The sequence below is a fragment of the Macaca mulatta genome, chromosome 17, assembly GCF_049350105.2.
Source record: "Macaca mulatta isolate MMU2019108-1 chromosome 17, T2T-MMU8v2.0, whole genome shotgun sequence".
In the NCBI taxonomy this organism is placed as follows: Eukaryota; Metazoa; Chordata; class Mammalia; order Primates; family Cercopithecidae; genus Macaca; species Macaca mulatta.
Genome location: NC_133422.1, coordinates 19,651,819 through 19,667,133, shown reverse-complemented (window position 1 = coordinate 19,667,133; position 15,315 = coordinate 19,651,819). Strand labels below are relative to the sequence as shown.

The 15,315-nt window shown below is 45.3% G+C and overlaps 1 protein-coding gene across 2 annotated transcripts in view; it reads left to right on the top strand.

Moving 5' to 3' along the window:
• LOC114673426 (uncharacterized) overlaps positions 1 to 15,315 on the top strand; it is a 450,214-nt gene that overhangs the window by 196,102 nt on the left and 238,797 nt on the right. For both annotated transcript variants that reach the window (XR_013408015.1, XR_013408016.1), the window contains 2 exons: positions 726 to 794; positions 3,708 to 3,820. The gene's annotated coding sequence lies outside the window, so the exon portion shown is untranslated. The remainder of the gene's footprint in view (positions 1 to 725; positions 795 to 3,707; positions 3,821 to 15,315) is intronic.

Here is a 15,315-nt window from a genome sequence, read left to right as displayed (position 1 = left end):
TGAGTGAAATGCATAGGTGTATTCTGTAAGCGGTTATCCTGTTCACACTATTGAATTACTAGTTAATTCTAAGGGATATGTATAGATCCCTTTGAATTAAGAAAGAGGATGAGAACAACAGAAAACCAGGAAAAAGTCATATTCAAGAAAGAGTAGAAGGCTTGCAACTGCCCACCTGAAGAAGTGAAATCTAAGGAGTCATTAAAAAAAGGTTAATGTTATTAATAAAATGCAATACATTCATATAGAGTTTTAAGGTGTATAATTTTTTTACATGTATCCTCTCATTAGACCTTCACAGTAACCCTATGTGGTAAGCATTATTTTCTCAAGTTTGCATATGAAGAAATGGACTTTAGTCCTGTGATAGTGTCTTTTTGACCTCTGCACCTACCAAATTTCATTGTAAATGATTTAGAGAAATATGCCAACCTGAAAAATGTATCAGCTACCATTTTATTTCAAGGTGTCGGACTGTACCCCTGATAAACTTCATACCATTCGGTGGTAGCTTTCCAATTAGGGTCAGAATCAGTCAATGTTACCCTGGAGCTGACAGAAAACAAAATGATTTTCTTTGAAATGAGAAGTTTGCTCTTTGTTCATGTGGGCAATAATGTTGGCATGACCATGATGATGAAATATGCGTTCAGCTTAAAGTCTGCACAAAGCAAAGGATGCTAAACATTCTAATCCGGATGTCTGTTTCCCTCTCTGCTTTGTAGTGTCTATCCATGCCAAATAGACACGGAGCTGGACGGGGCATGACTCGAAATGCTGTGGGTTGATTACAGGTGAGTGAGAATGAACTCTTGTGTACTTTCAGCTCTCTGTCCGGCTGGTGTGTCACCAACTGGAAACCATCTAGAAGCATGAGCTGTGTGATCTCAGGAAAGAGATTAGGCAACAACTCTCTTTTGTTTCAAATAGAGGCATGAAAAAGTAAAAAGGTATTACAAATAAGCAGAATTTTTGCAAGTTAGCTATTCATCTGTTTAGCTAAGAAAATATCACTGTGCCATGCTCTGAGGACACACAGATAGAGATTGCACAGTTCTCATCCTTGAGGAGCCCACGACCTAGTGGAGCAGATGAATAGGCAAACAAAAGCCATGCAAGAAGAATGTCTACAAGAGTGTGGAAGTGAGAGTGATGACCCATTTGAAGGGATGGGAAGCCTCCCAGAGCAGGGGATGCTGGTGGGTTCAGAAGCTAGTTTTAGTTAGTGGAGAGTAGGAAAATTATTCCAGGCAAAAGGATTAGTGTAGGCAAAGCACAGGAACAGGGGTCCGGATGATTTGTTAAAATGGGCAGTGATTCATAAAATATGTGAAAAAATCCAAATTAAATTGGAGGAGAATACACATAAAAATAAAGAGAATTTCTAATAAGATGCTTCCATACTCAAAAGCTTACCTCACATGCCTCACTCTGGGGAGCACAGCTCCGGAGCAATGTGTCTCAAACTTTAAAGATGTGCATAAAATTTAAATAGGAATCTTATTTAAATGCAAAGTCTGATTAAGTAGATCTGAGGTGGGGCCTGAGATTGTGTATTTCTAACATGCTCCCAGGTGATGCTGAAGCTGCTGGTCTGCAGACTGATCTGGGGCTATGGATAACAAGTGGAAGAAGGGCAGGTGATAAGCCCAGCAACCCCTTAGAGGCCAGTAGTGTATGTGTGTATGCAGGGTATTGCCATGAGCTAGATTTGATGCTCTTGGGCAATGGGCAGCAACCAAATTTGTTTTGTTTTGTTTTTGAGACAGTGTCTCACTCTGTTGCCCAGGCTGGAGTGCAGTGGCGTGCTCTCAGCTCACTGCAAACTCCACCTCCTAGGATCAAGTGATCCTTCCACCTCAGCCTCCTGAGTAACTGGGACTACAGACATGCAACATCACCCCAGCTAATTTTTTTGTGTTTTTAGTAGAGACAGGGTTTCTCTATGTTGCCCAGGCTGGTCTTGAACTCTTGGACTCAAGCAATCCACCTTCCTTGGCCTCCCAAAGTGCTGGGATTACAGGCATGAGCCACCATGCCTGGTCAACCAGTGTTTTTAAACAGAGCAGGGACAAGATCATATCTGTGGCCGTGAGTGGTGGCACAGGACTTAAGGGTGTTGTCAGTAATCTTGGGATGAATACTGGGGGCCTGAACATCACCAATGACAGGAAGCAAGAGAGGAGACAGTGGATTAAAGAGATACTTAGGAAGTAAGACAGAACATTATGATTGTCTGGGTTTGGGGGTGGGTGTGAGTAGAGGCAGGAGGAAGAGAGAATGACTTTTTTTTTTTGGAATGGAGTTTTGCTCTTGTTGCCCAGGCTGGAGTGCAGTGCCGATCTTGACTCACTGCAACTTCTGCCTCCCAGGTTCAAGCGATTCTCCTGCCTCAGCCTCCCGAGTAACTGGGATTACAGGCACACGCCACCACGCACGGCTAATTTTGTATTTTTAGTAGAGATGGGGTTTCACCATGTTGGTCAGGCTGGTCTCGCACTCCCAACCTCAGGTGATCCACCCGCCTCAGCCTCCCAAAGTGCTGGGATTACAGGAGTGAACCATGGCGCCCGGCGGGAGAGGATGACTTCTAACGATCCGTCATGGAAGAGAGAGGTTTGGTGTTGCCACGATGAGGTATATCATGCAAAAAAAGGAACCAGTTATGTGCAGAATAGAAAGGAGCCTATGTGTCATCCAAGCAGAGCTCAGAAGGCAGTTATGATTGGGAACCAAGGTCCAGGAGATCTGGACACAGACCTGAGATGTACAGGTGCCATGACACTATGCAAAGAAAGAAGAAGAAAGCAGAGAAATGAATGCAGGATTCAATAAGAGATGGTCTAGGGTGTAGGAGGAGATCAGCAGACAGTGTTATAGCATGTAGAAGCCAAGTGCTTCAGGAATTAGGTCATGTCCATGTCAAACACTGCAGAATGGTCACATAAGGATGAGGATGGATTTAGCATTCAAGTGTTCAAGATGACTTTAGTGAAATGAGTTTCAGAAGCATTGTGGATGAAGGCCATGTATTAATGGGTTAAAGAGAATGTGGTAGGCAGAATACACCCTACCCCTCAAAGATGCGCCTGCCTTAATCCTTGGAGCCTGTGAATATGTTATCTTACACAGCAAAAGAGGCTGCACAGTTGCGACTAAGGGCACAGATTTTGACATGGGGAGATTATCCTGGGTTATCTGGGTGGACCCAATTTAATCCCATGAGTCTTTGTAAGTCAAAGAACCAGCAGGAAGAGTGTAAGAGAGATATGATATTGGAGATGGTGGAAGAGGGCCATAGGCCAAGGAATGTGGTGGCCTCTAGATGCAGAGAACAGTTCTCAGTTTATAGGCAGGAAGAAAATAGAGACCTCAGTCCTGCCAGTGCAAGGAATTCTGCCAACCACCTGAATGAGTAGGAAGTGCAGTCTCTTCTGGGACCTTCAGAATGGAGCACGGCCTGCTAACACCTAGATATCAGTCTGCTGTGATCCATACCAGACTTCTGATCTACAGAACTGTAAGATAATTAACTGGTATTTATTTTAAGTACGAAGTTTGTAGTGATTTGTTACAGTGGCCACAGGAAAATAACATAGAACCATTAAGACTTAAGAGTAATGATAACAATGAAAACGTCAACTACTCTTTCAAGATGTCTGATGGTTGAAAACATAAGATTTTGACACCTGGAAATATATTAACAGGAAAACCTTTGGAGTCATTTTCTTTGGAGTGGGAGTTGGGATGGTTTGCTGCAGACACCCAGATGTTTGATGCTATGTCCTTTCATCTTCACCTGCATGAGGCTGCTTGAGATGTAAGTACTGGTATTTACTGCAGGGAATATCGTACACCTCCCCAGACCCCACATTTGCAATTTATTTATTTATATATTGACTTTATGTCCTAGAGCAATTTTAGATTTGTAGTCACACTGAGCAGACGGTACAAGGATATCCCACACATCCCATTCCCCTCCACACCACCTCCCCTACTGTCAATATCCTGAACCAGAAGGGTACATTTGCTACAGCGGAACCTATACTGACACATCATTATCATCCAAAGTCCAAAGTTTACATTAGGGTTCACTTTCGGTGTAATACATTTTTAAACCTAAAAATAGAGAGGTCCCATCAGCAACCTTTCGATGCTCGATTTCCTTCTTCACTGATTTCATGGCAGTCGTCACTACATAGCCCATTGGAGCCCACACCATGGCTTGATATGGGTGTGCACACGCAGTCAAAGGCACCCTTAATGCTTGCTGCTCTGCGTCCTTCGACGTCTCTTGCTCAGCAGTCCAGCTATTACAGTAAGTGCTTAATGTGTGCTCCAGCATTATTGTGGTATCATTTGGATGATTGCATGCTGGGCCGCACAAGTCAGAGGCAGCAAATGCATTAAAGGCTCATCGTTATCGGCTTGCTGGGGATGCAGTTGATGGAATGGTGGTAAACCTCAGATGTTCCGCTGAGACACAATCCTGTTTGTGCTCTTTCCTCACCCTGTCCCTTCTCCTTATTTTCTGTCCCTCATAGAGGCTGTTTCTCTATTGTTTGATGCAAATGTGTAGCCTGGCTGCTTTTCTCATCTTGCCCACCCGCTGGGATCGTAGGAATATGAATTGGTGAAGACATTGTTATTGGCTTTCAAATGAGAAAGGGTTTGGGGGCACTGTAGTAATGGGTCAAGGGTGTTTTTAAACATCTTCAGAAATAGGTATGTACATTTCAACGTACTTTGAACGTATGTACATTTCAACGTACTTCAGAAATAGGTATGTACATTTCAACGTACTTTGAACGTATGTACATTTCAACGTACTTCAGAAATAGGTATGTACATTTCAACTCCTGTGAGTATTGCAGTTGTTCCAGCTGTACTCATTTGGTGCAAGAAGCAAGACCTACATGTATTTAATATATACTAAATATGCCCTAGGTATAGATTCCAATGCCACACCACTGATTTCTTAACACTGGGGAAGGTCTATAAATCAAAGCAAGTGCTTCCTTTACTTTTTCTGCATCCATCTATATTTTTCTTTTTCATCTGTCATATGAAACTATTATTATTTCGCATTTCTTTATGCTCAACCTTCCATCCAATTATTGGACACATTACAGGATGCTGGGCACTGGACTCATACAACTACTAACAGTAACAATTCTAATTATGATGATAAGGATCATTGGTCCTCTCTGTCTCTCAGGTGCTCTGTGGGACCGAGCAGGTGTCCATGGACACATGCATGCTTTTAGGGGCACACCCATGCTCTTCTTTCCCACAGAGAGGCACAGAGCTGAGCATATTGCTTCAGACCCAGAAGAATCTCCTCCATCCCAATTGGGTACAGTTGTGAAGGAAATGTGTTGGAGGAAGTCACCTTCTGTGAGCTGCTTATCCATCAGGTTGCACTCTGTGTGGGTGTGTATCCTTCCTATCTTGGCTGTTGTAGGTCTCCATATCCTAGGCAGTGGCCAGGTCAGTCTTTCTTACTATGGACATTTGGGCAATACAGGTACTGGACAATATAGGTAAGTTCACAACTAATTCTCTCCCTGCATTTGCTTCAGATCTGTGGACCAAATCCTACTTACCTATGGCATTACAAACTTGTCTTTTTCCTATCAACACTAACACACCACACCTTTTTTCTCCTCACCTTCTTGGAATTCCTTGATGGCTTTCTGATATTTGAGGCTTGACAAAATTTATTCATGCACTGATTCAGCAGCTAGGATTTATTGACTACTGTGAAACAGAAATTTTGCCAGGCAATGAAGATACTTAATTGAGTAAGACAATGCTTCTGTGTTCGAGAAGCATTGTCTACCTGTGACCTATTTTTAATGTATGTTTCCCTGAGTTCGGGGCATTCGACTGGTATGTACTAAGTGTCTTATTGGATGGTTCATCCTGGAGGAGTGGCTGATGGAGGCTGGAGTCAAACTAGGTGTCTGGGCTCATGTCTACTTTCTTCTGAGTATCAGAGGGCAGACTCTGATGTTCTCAGAGATAGATGTTCTCAGAGTCTTTGGCTGGAGGAAATGCCCTTGTTCACGCCATCTGTTGACCTGTAGGTACCATGTAGACTTCTCTAAGGGCCTATGGCTCATCAGGAGATCCGATGGACACTTGAATCTCACAAAGACTGACCTATGGCATGGTTGTGATGGGCAGGTATAGGCACATCTTGAAACATACCCGTAAATATCAAGTTTGAATATTTTCAAAATTATAAGCTTGTATATAGCTTGTATATTTGCATTGTAATCCATTTGTACAGTACCTAATTCAATGCTAGTAATTACTAATTTGGATAATTCAACTGATATAAATAATTCCTCTCTTTATTGTATGTAACACTGTGTCAGTGATATAAAAGCTATGTGTATATATACATATATATATAATATACAGATGTATTGAAATAACTTTTCTATTTGTAAACATAATGGAATCATTATAGAATGTCACCCCCAAGGGAAGGAAGAAATATGTGTGAGCACTTTCAGGGTAGTTTGCCTACATCTGAGCAGTTGTAGATACTTTGGTGGTGTAACTGGTGATGAAGAAGGAGGGAAGTTGCAGAGGAAAGAAGCCTGGAGATGTTCGGGATGGCTTTTTGAGTTTTCATTGGAGTCAATTGTGGTATGGCTTGGTTTTGGGGATCTGTGGGTGAATGCTGATTGGAGTCGACTGTGCTAGGGCTTGGTTTTGGGGATCTGTGGGTGAATGCTGATTGGAGTCGACTGTGCTAGGGCTTGGTTTCAGGGATCTGTGGGTGAATGCTGAGAGGGGTGTGTGCTATTGCTTAGGCACAAATACCTGAACAGAACAGATATGGATGAGTGGTTCAGCGGAGGAAATATTATCTGCCTTCTTTTCATTCTGTTTCACGCTAGGCAGGGCAATGATGATTGGTTTTCATTCAACTTGTGCTCCAAGAGTACCCAGAAAATGGGGAGCCATTTTTCCCCAGTTTTGGTTTTTAGAGGTTGATATCCCCAACTGGCTATGGTTGGCTCTCAGCCTTTAGCCTCAGCACAGCCACACATGATTTCACATCCTCTGTACATTCTTGGGCGGGAACCTTCCCCTTTTACTTCCAGTGGACACAGAACACTTCAGCCATGGGTATCCATAACTACTTCCTCCCAGATCTGAGGCTTTCTTGGCTCTGAAACCTTCCTGGGTTTTCTGACCTCACCCCTGTGAGGAGGAAGACTGGCCTGGCTGCTGAAAACATACATGTAATTGAAGGAATTCTATTAAGAAAAAGGAAAAGAGAAAAAAACACACACACACACACAAACAACAAACTCAACCAGATACATCTTCCGTGGCCATTGTTCAATGCTGGGAATCTGTGGTTTGCTGCCATGGCAGGGAAGGAAGAGTGACTGTGAGAGGCATTTCCTCACTGAAGATTATAGAGTGGGTGAGGCTGGAAGTGGCTGAGCAGAAATGGAGAACAGTGTCTCCCTCCAAATAGGGTGATTCAGAGGGAGTTGATTTGAGGGAAATATGTGATAATGGGAGGCCAACAACTAGAAATCTCAAAACAAATTGAAATGAAACACCATTATCAGCACCTAACCAGCCAGGAGCTTTGGTAGAATCCGAGGGTTCCACCCCTTACTACGCATTAATTAGCTGGACCTATCCATCTTCCGCAGCGTTTCAGCATCCTCACTCAGTGATACATTCTAGTCAACCTTCCTCAGGCTGGAAAACTTTGCTCATGTCTCACTTGAATCTCACCTGCTGCAGCTGAAGTCCATTTCTCCTTGCTCTGTTCCGGTGGACATGGAAAAGAACCGGTCACTGTTTTCTCCTTAAGAATCCTGTGGACATGTGATGAGTTAAAAATACATTTTCCCCCCGCCCACCCCTACTTAGTTGTTCAGAACTCTCTGAATTGGTAAATTCTGGAGAAACTCTGTTAAATCTTTATGCTCAGGGGAACAAGATCTAGTTACCAAGCAAAATTAAAGTGCAGCAACAACACCCCTGTTCTGGTTTGTCAAGGAAAACCCTCCGCCTGGACTTTGAATTTCCAAACAGAATGCAGCACAGTTTAAAGAGTATTTTGTTTTCCTTTTCTGGAACCCATTGTGTGTCGCATCAGAGACAATGAGCTGCTCATACAGCTGCATTTGTCCAAGTATTAAACTTCCCATGCAGGTCTGTGTTAGCTTGGAAGACAGTAAAACCGCTGGGTGAAGTGTGTGTGTCCCCATGTGTGTGTCTGAGTGTGCGTAGACAGGGGTGCCCGGGGCGGAGGGCTGACTATGCCATTTTCTAGCTCGAAGCATCCACGGCCTCTTTCTTTCAGGCTCAGGAGGCTATCCCCACAGCAACACTCACACACTGGAACTGAATAATCGTTGGCAAGATCTAGGGGGCAGTAAGCCAGATTGGGCGGGGAGAGCATTCCATTATTATAACACAATGCCATAATAGGATACAAAATTCTTTTCATATTAATTCTTATACAACAGGAATCTTAAATCTCGACTTTTACAGTGAAAGGGGAGGTAAAATGCAACCAGCTCTTTGTTGTATTTTTGTAACTAAAGTAATCTTATTCACCTTGGGGGGCCGTGTGGGCCTTAGCTGCCTGCACTCTGCTCCCTCTGCATCTAGAGAGGCTTGCATTTCTCCCAAGGAGAAGCATGGAGCTCATTCACACCGCCAGGCTCAGCACCTTCTCTCAGAGTCCTTCCCTGCATGCGGGTGCTGCTCTTGGGAAACCGCCCCTCCCAGAAGGCTGTGCTCATTCTTCTTGCCCCATGACCAGAGTGCCTTTGGGTGTGGATTCAGAGTGTAACCAGGCCTCCTCCAAGGACTTGGGCTGGCAGTGCCTGCAAAGCTGATGGGGACCACATTGGTCTCTGAGTGACTTCAAGCCCCCACCCACCCGCCCCCGAGGTGATGGCGAGATGCTCACTGCTAGGGCTGTGGAGGGCAGGAAGCCCTCCTTCCTGGGCCACTCTTCCTGAGCCCGACGTGTACTTTGTCCATGTTGTTAACAGGCCAACTCACAGACCAGGCATGGACACTGGGACCCAAAAGCCTGAATGCTATTTCTAACTTGGCTGTGTCCCTGGGCTTTGGTTTCCTACCACAGAGCCTGGGTGGAGAAGTTGCTGGGCAGGGGCTCAGTTAGGCGGCCGACTTGGGGTGGATACCGGGAGACGTGGGGATTTCGCTTCATAAAAGTGTAGAAAATGAGTTTAGCAGTCTCTGTGACCTCGTCCATCTAACTCCAATCTCTGACTCTGGCCATGGTAGGGATTAAAACATATTCAAATAAAGCCCTACAAACTCTGTAGCGTTTCAATATGGCTTTGATAGGAATTTAAACTCTTCTCCTGAATTCATTCTTGTACTTATTCTTGGAGCATACATTTATTTAGAATATTTAAAGAGAGCCCTTCCTAAAAATCTCCATAAACTTTAAGTGCAAATCAACAGCCTTCTCCAAGCCTCCAGCTCCCCATGAGATCAATTCCTTCTCAAGTACCCTACAAGTTAGGGGCTGCCCAGGCAATATTTCAAACCCGTTTAATAACACCTTGTGGGGAAATGATGACACATTTTCTTATTTTCCATTAGTTTTCTATTTGTTCTTTGAATGAAAGAGACTCCATATGTAAGTGTGATTATTATTCTCTGAATTTCCTCTATGCAAGTTGGGTACCAGAATCTCCTGGGTTGTTTGAACAGGATTCAGGCTTGAATTTCAAGGCCAATATCAACGAAGGAAAGCAATAAAATCCATGAAAAATTAACATTGCTAAAGAGTATCACAGGCCCCCCAGAGCTACAACTCTGAGGGTCACCAGTAAGTGACCATGATTTAATGAAGTGGTGCTCCCTCTGATTAGGAAGAAGTGGGCCTGGCATCTTCTACAGCATAAATACCGTGTTTCTGAGCATGCCAAGCCAATGCTTTCAGCGTCTGAATTTTCTCCCAGCCTGAGCGAGCTGGCAGTGGACAGCAGAGGACATTCCACTGAAATCGGGCCATCGGGAGCTGAAGACAAAGGCAGCTGATTCAAGTGCACCAAATTGGAGTTTCTCTAATCAAATATATTAAACCCACCATCATTCTTGATTGTTTTAATGGGAAGAAAGGGCAGCTGTGGCCTTCATTTTCTAAGCATTTTATTTAGTGCCGTGGGGGTTGGAGGAAGGGGAGGGGAGGGAAAAGTGGGTAGGAAGGGAAGAGAGGTAGAGATGGCTAAGAAAGCTACAGGAAGCTAATGTCTTTTGTCTTAAAAGTAAAATGATTTTGCATGCTGTTCAGATCCACACGGAGAGTTCCCAGAGCTGTTACTCACTACGAAAAACTTAAGCAGTTGATAAAGCACTTTTTCGTAGGAGTAGAAAAGCAGCCCCAGACAGACCAGGGCTTGGAATACTCGGGCAAAGAAACCCTGGTGACTAGCATTAAATGGATCTGCTTCACTGGTTACATGGGAGCCTGCTCAGTGGAGCATTCCCCCCACCTAGCCCCACATATATTTATGCTTTGTATAAAAGGATTTAATCTTCAAATTTCACTTGCAGGAACTCATCTCCACTCCTTTTATAATCTTCCAGGCTAAGAGCAGAATTCACAAAAAGCTTTTCTCACCATTTGAACAATAGGACTTGAAATTCTAGTTAAGAAACTGATGTCCCAATCTTTTCTTTTCTTTTCTTTTCTTTTTTTAAAATAGTTTAACAGATGGTCCAAGGGTGATATTTCCTGGCCAGAGTTCAGTACCACATACAGTGTCTTGGTATGCACCTCCAGCTTCAAAGCAGAGCTTGGGGGCGTGATGTCACTTCCTCCAGCTGCTGAGTTGATAACAGGATGAACCTGAACAAGATAGGAACCAGACACTCCACTGTGTAATTAATTATTTCACTCCACTGTAAGGCAGGAGACTTAGGTAGACACTGTTTTAGTACTTGGAGCTTGAATGCACTTTGCAAAGGAACAAAGGTCTGGGAGCTGTGGTGTGGGGCTCGCAGGCTCACAGGCTCACACAAGCTAACGTGAGTCATCTGGAGAAAGGGCTTTGGAAGCTGGTGCCTGTTACAGCCTGAAGCCAGCCTGTTTCTGAGCTGGAACGTGAAAGGCAGCTGGCTGTGTCAAAGGGGCAGAGAATAAAGCCGCAGTGTAAAATGAAGACACAATTCAGCAAAGAGAAGATGCTATTAAAATGGTTTCTGCTCCTCCAGCTTCTTTTGGAGGGCCCCCTTTTGGAAACAAATGATTCTGTTCTTTAAAAAAAGGAGGTGGAGGTTCCTTTCAGAAAAATGTTATTGGACTCTTTTTAAATGTCCCTATTTGAAGGGAATTAAAGGGAACGGCATAAGGCAGCGTCTATATACTCAGGGGCCATTGTAGCAAGTGACACAATGCCGGCTAAATGAAGCCCTCTATCCTTTGGAGGAAATCTAATAACTCAATCAATCAGCTCCAGTCTCCAGGCATCCACGGTGGGCCTCCAGCCCCTCCAGGGAGGGTCCTTCCTTTGCCATGAGACAGCTGGGCGAGGCAGGCTTTGGGAGAGGAAGAAATTGCCAGTGCATTCCTCCCCACACTCCCTCCCCACTCCCTCTCTCACACACAATGCCCTTTTGTCCCTATGACCCCCATCCCTTAGCATGGCTTGAGCTGGCCTGGAGGCGATTGCCAGGGAGCAGCTCAGCTCCCAGCATCTTCTTCTTGCAGCGGCTGTGTGGGACAGGCCTCCTCCACAGCCCTGGAGTTGTATCAGGAACTCTGGGGAGGTATCAACTGTTCTCAGCTTGCTCTGGTCTGGAGGGTGCTGAGGATGGCTGTCTCTTTTCATCTATGGATAGTACCTGGGGCACAGCTGGGGTAGGGGTGTGGGTGAGGGTGGAGAGGACACCAGGCAAGCGATTTAGAGACTGAGTGGCAGCCAAATTTGGTGATGAATTTAGCTCCATCACCAAATTTACTGAGTAAGCCTTAGGCAAGTAATCTAACCTCTGCTGTAGTGCATTCTTCTCTGCAAAATTAGAGGCTGGTGGAGTCAACATCCAAGGTCTGTTTCTGGTCCAGTGCTGTGAACCTCTAGTTGGTAACTGAGGAGATAGGATAGGAAACATCATGGGCTTCTGAGTCAGATGGGCCCTCAGTCTGTATTCTGCCTTCACCACCATGTGGTTTTGTGCAAGGTATAAAGCTTCTGTTTCTTTTTTGAAAAAATATTGGGTTAAGTCGTATCTACCACACAAAGATGCATAAGTTTTATGATCCGAATTAAAAGACAGAGTCTGGGATGATGCGCAACACATAATACATCCTTCTAAACATCAGCTTTCCTTGTAACCCATCTGACGTTGAATGTCAAACAACTACTTAATAAAAATCCACATTAGTTAAAGAGACTTGAAATTTGAAAACCAATTATATAGCACTTCCATGTCATAGGTTACATTTCAATATCAGAGACAAGTAAAGTTGGAAAACAAACAAACAAACAAACAAAAAATTAATCAGGATTGGTAGCAAGGTAGAACTACCAGCTTTTAAAATTTTGGCCAAGTAAGTTTGTTAAAGCAAAAGTCTCATCTGCCCTTTCAAAAACAAGGTCACAATGACTAATCAATCTTCACTAGGGATGGACACTTGTCCTAATTAAACAGACATATGTAGGTCACACATGTATTCTTCTTATACATCCAATGCATATGAACGTTGTCCTTCCATTCCCTTCTATTTGCAATTCACTGTGGGTGTGTGACAATTTGTCCCATTCTGCTACCAGGATGGGGCTGTTTGTGGGAAACCACGGTCTTCATAAGTAAATTTATTTATGGACTTTTTGGTGTCAACTAGTCTCTGCTACTTTCCTTCTTTTCTCTTTTTACTTTTCTCTCTAAGCCCCCTACCCCTGTGTACACCCCCGTGTGCGTTTACAAACACATGTAACGCTTACACCCCCGTGTGCGTTTACAAACACACATAACGCTTACAGCCCCGTGTGCGTTTACAAACACACATAACGCTTACACCCCTGTGTGCATTTACACACGTAACGCTTACACCCCCGTGTGCGTTTACAAACACACGTAATGCTTACACCCCCGTGTGCGTTTACAAACACACCTAATGCTTACACCCCCGTGTGCGTTTACAAACACACGTAACGCTTACACCCCCATGTGCGTTTACACACGTAACGCTTACACCCCCGTGTGCGTTTACAAACACACGTAACGCTTACACCCCCGTGTGCGTTTACAAACACACGTAACGCTTACACCCCCGTGTGCGTTTACAAACACACGTAACGCTTACAGCCCCGTGTGCGTTTACAAACACACATAACGCTTGCACCCCCGTGTGCGTTTACACATGTAACGCTTACACCCCCGTGTGCGTTTACAAACACACGTAACGCTTACACCCCCGTGTGCGTTTACAAACACACGTAACGCTTACACCCCCGTGTGCGTTTACAAACACACGTAACGCTTACAGCCCCGTGTGCGTTTACAAACACACATAACGCTTACACCCCCGGGTGCGTTTACACACGTAACGCTTACACCCCCGTGTGCGTTTACAAACACACCTAATGCTTACACCCCCGTGTGCGTTTACAAACACACGTAACGCTTACAGCCCCTTGTGCGTTTACAAACACACGTAACGCTTACACCCCCGTGTGCGTTTACAAACACACGTAACGCTTACAGCCCCGTGTGCGTTTACAAACACACGTAACGCTTACACCCCCGTGTGCGTTTACAAACACACGTAACGCTTACAGCCCCGTGTGCGTTTACAAACACACACAACGCTTATGGTGCACTGGGCGCCCAATCTACCCCGATTTTTTCAGAAATGAGCAAACGGAATAGCAAGTGCCATCCATTTTGATTCTGTGCCCTTTCTGCCTCCCACCTGAAGTGAAATGGAAAGGGTTGCTCCCTCCCTTTCCTCGGGAGCCTCCTGAGCCTTCTCTAGGAGAGAGGACCCTCCTTTCTGTAGCCTCCACTGCATTTCGGGGCTGCCTGGCTGTGCTGACCCTTCTGGACAGAGAACAAGGTACACAGAAAGCGACAGCAGCCTCCTCCCTTCCCCTCCTGTGGCCTCAGTGGGCTTGGGGCATCTGGAGGGCTTCCCACCCTCCCTTCTCGTCTCAGCTGCAACTTCTCCTCCTGTCGTGGCAGGAGTCCTAGGAAAGAAGGGCTTTTGAGTCCGTCGGTTTGTCTCCGTGCTCCTTTCCTTCTTGGCAGGAGAAGGCAGGAGACCCTGGGCTCTTTCAGGAGCTGGGAATCTGGATCGTCGCCCCCAGCTCGGAGTCGGGGCCGAGGGCTAAGCGTGCGGGAGTGGGATGGGAAACTGGACTGCTCTCCACCTCCTACTGATTTCAGTTCTCACACTGCGGCCTCATGTGTTGTGAATTATAGAAATGCCAGACACACCCACAATTAAATAAAAGCACCCAAAGGCTCTTGAACGCCAGTGTTAAGGGACTTTGAATGCTCCCTTGTTCGCGCCGCCTCCACACGGCTCACTTCCCTTACACCCGGTGGAGTGGAGCTTCTACCAGCTTGCACCCCACTGGGCTGGCCTGTTTCTGCTGCTTTCCTTTACCTTTCTGCCGCCAGGAACTACGGCGGTGCTGGGATCACATTTTCCTTGCAAGGGCAGTGACCCTTCTTGTAGACATATTTCGTCTCTATGGGAGGTCTCTCTATGGTCAGAAAGGAACACACAGAAAATTCATTAAGCCCAATATCCAATCTCTTTCTGGGGTAATAGATGTCAGCGCTGCTCGCTGAGATCTGAGTCAGAAATCTGCAGCCTCCTGGAGCTGAGTGCGGCTGAACTCAGTGATCCAGCTGGCCGGCCACACGGACATGCAGCGCGGTGCCACCTCTCTCCTCAAGGGGCCCCCTGCAATAGGCAGATGGCAGACACGCACAGAGGGTGGCCGGGGCCTTCGTCTCGTCTGTCTGTTCTCTCCCCCACCCCACGCTGTTTGGTGGAGCAGGTTCTGGCAATGCATGGGGGAAGGAGCCAGCGAGGAAGTGGGGTGGGGTGCACGTTTAAGCTGGGCTTTATCTTTTTTGGGCTTGTGAGTCTCTTTTGAAGTGATTTGGACCATAAAGAACAACGGTGCTTGTTTTTCATTTGGGAGGCTTCACAAGAAGCGTCTTAAGTGTTAAGAGACTCACTGAGGTTGGCGTGCTCTCTCTTCATGTGGTTCACAGTTCTCATGTTTTACTTATTTTTGATGTGGTAGCTGTAGCCAATGAAAGCTA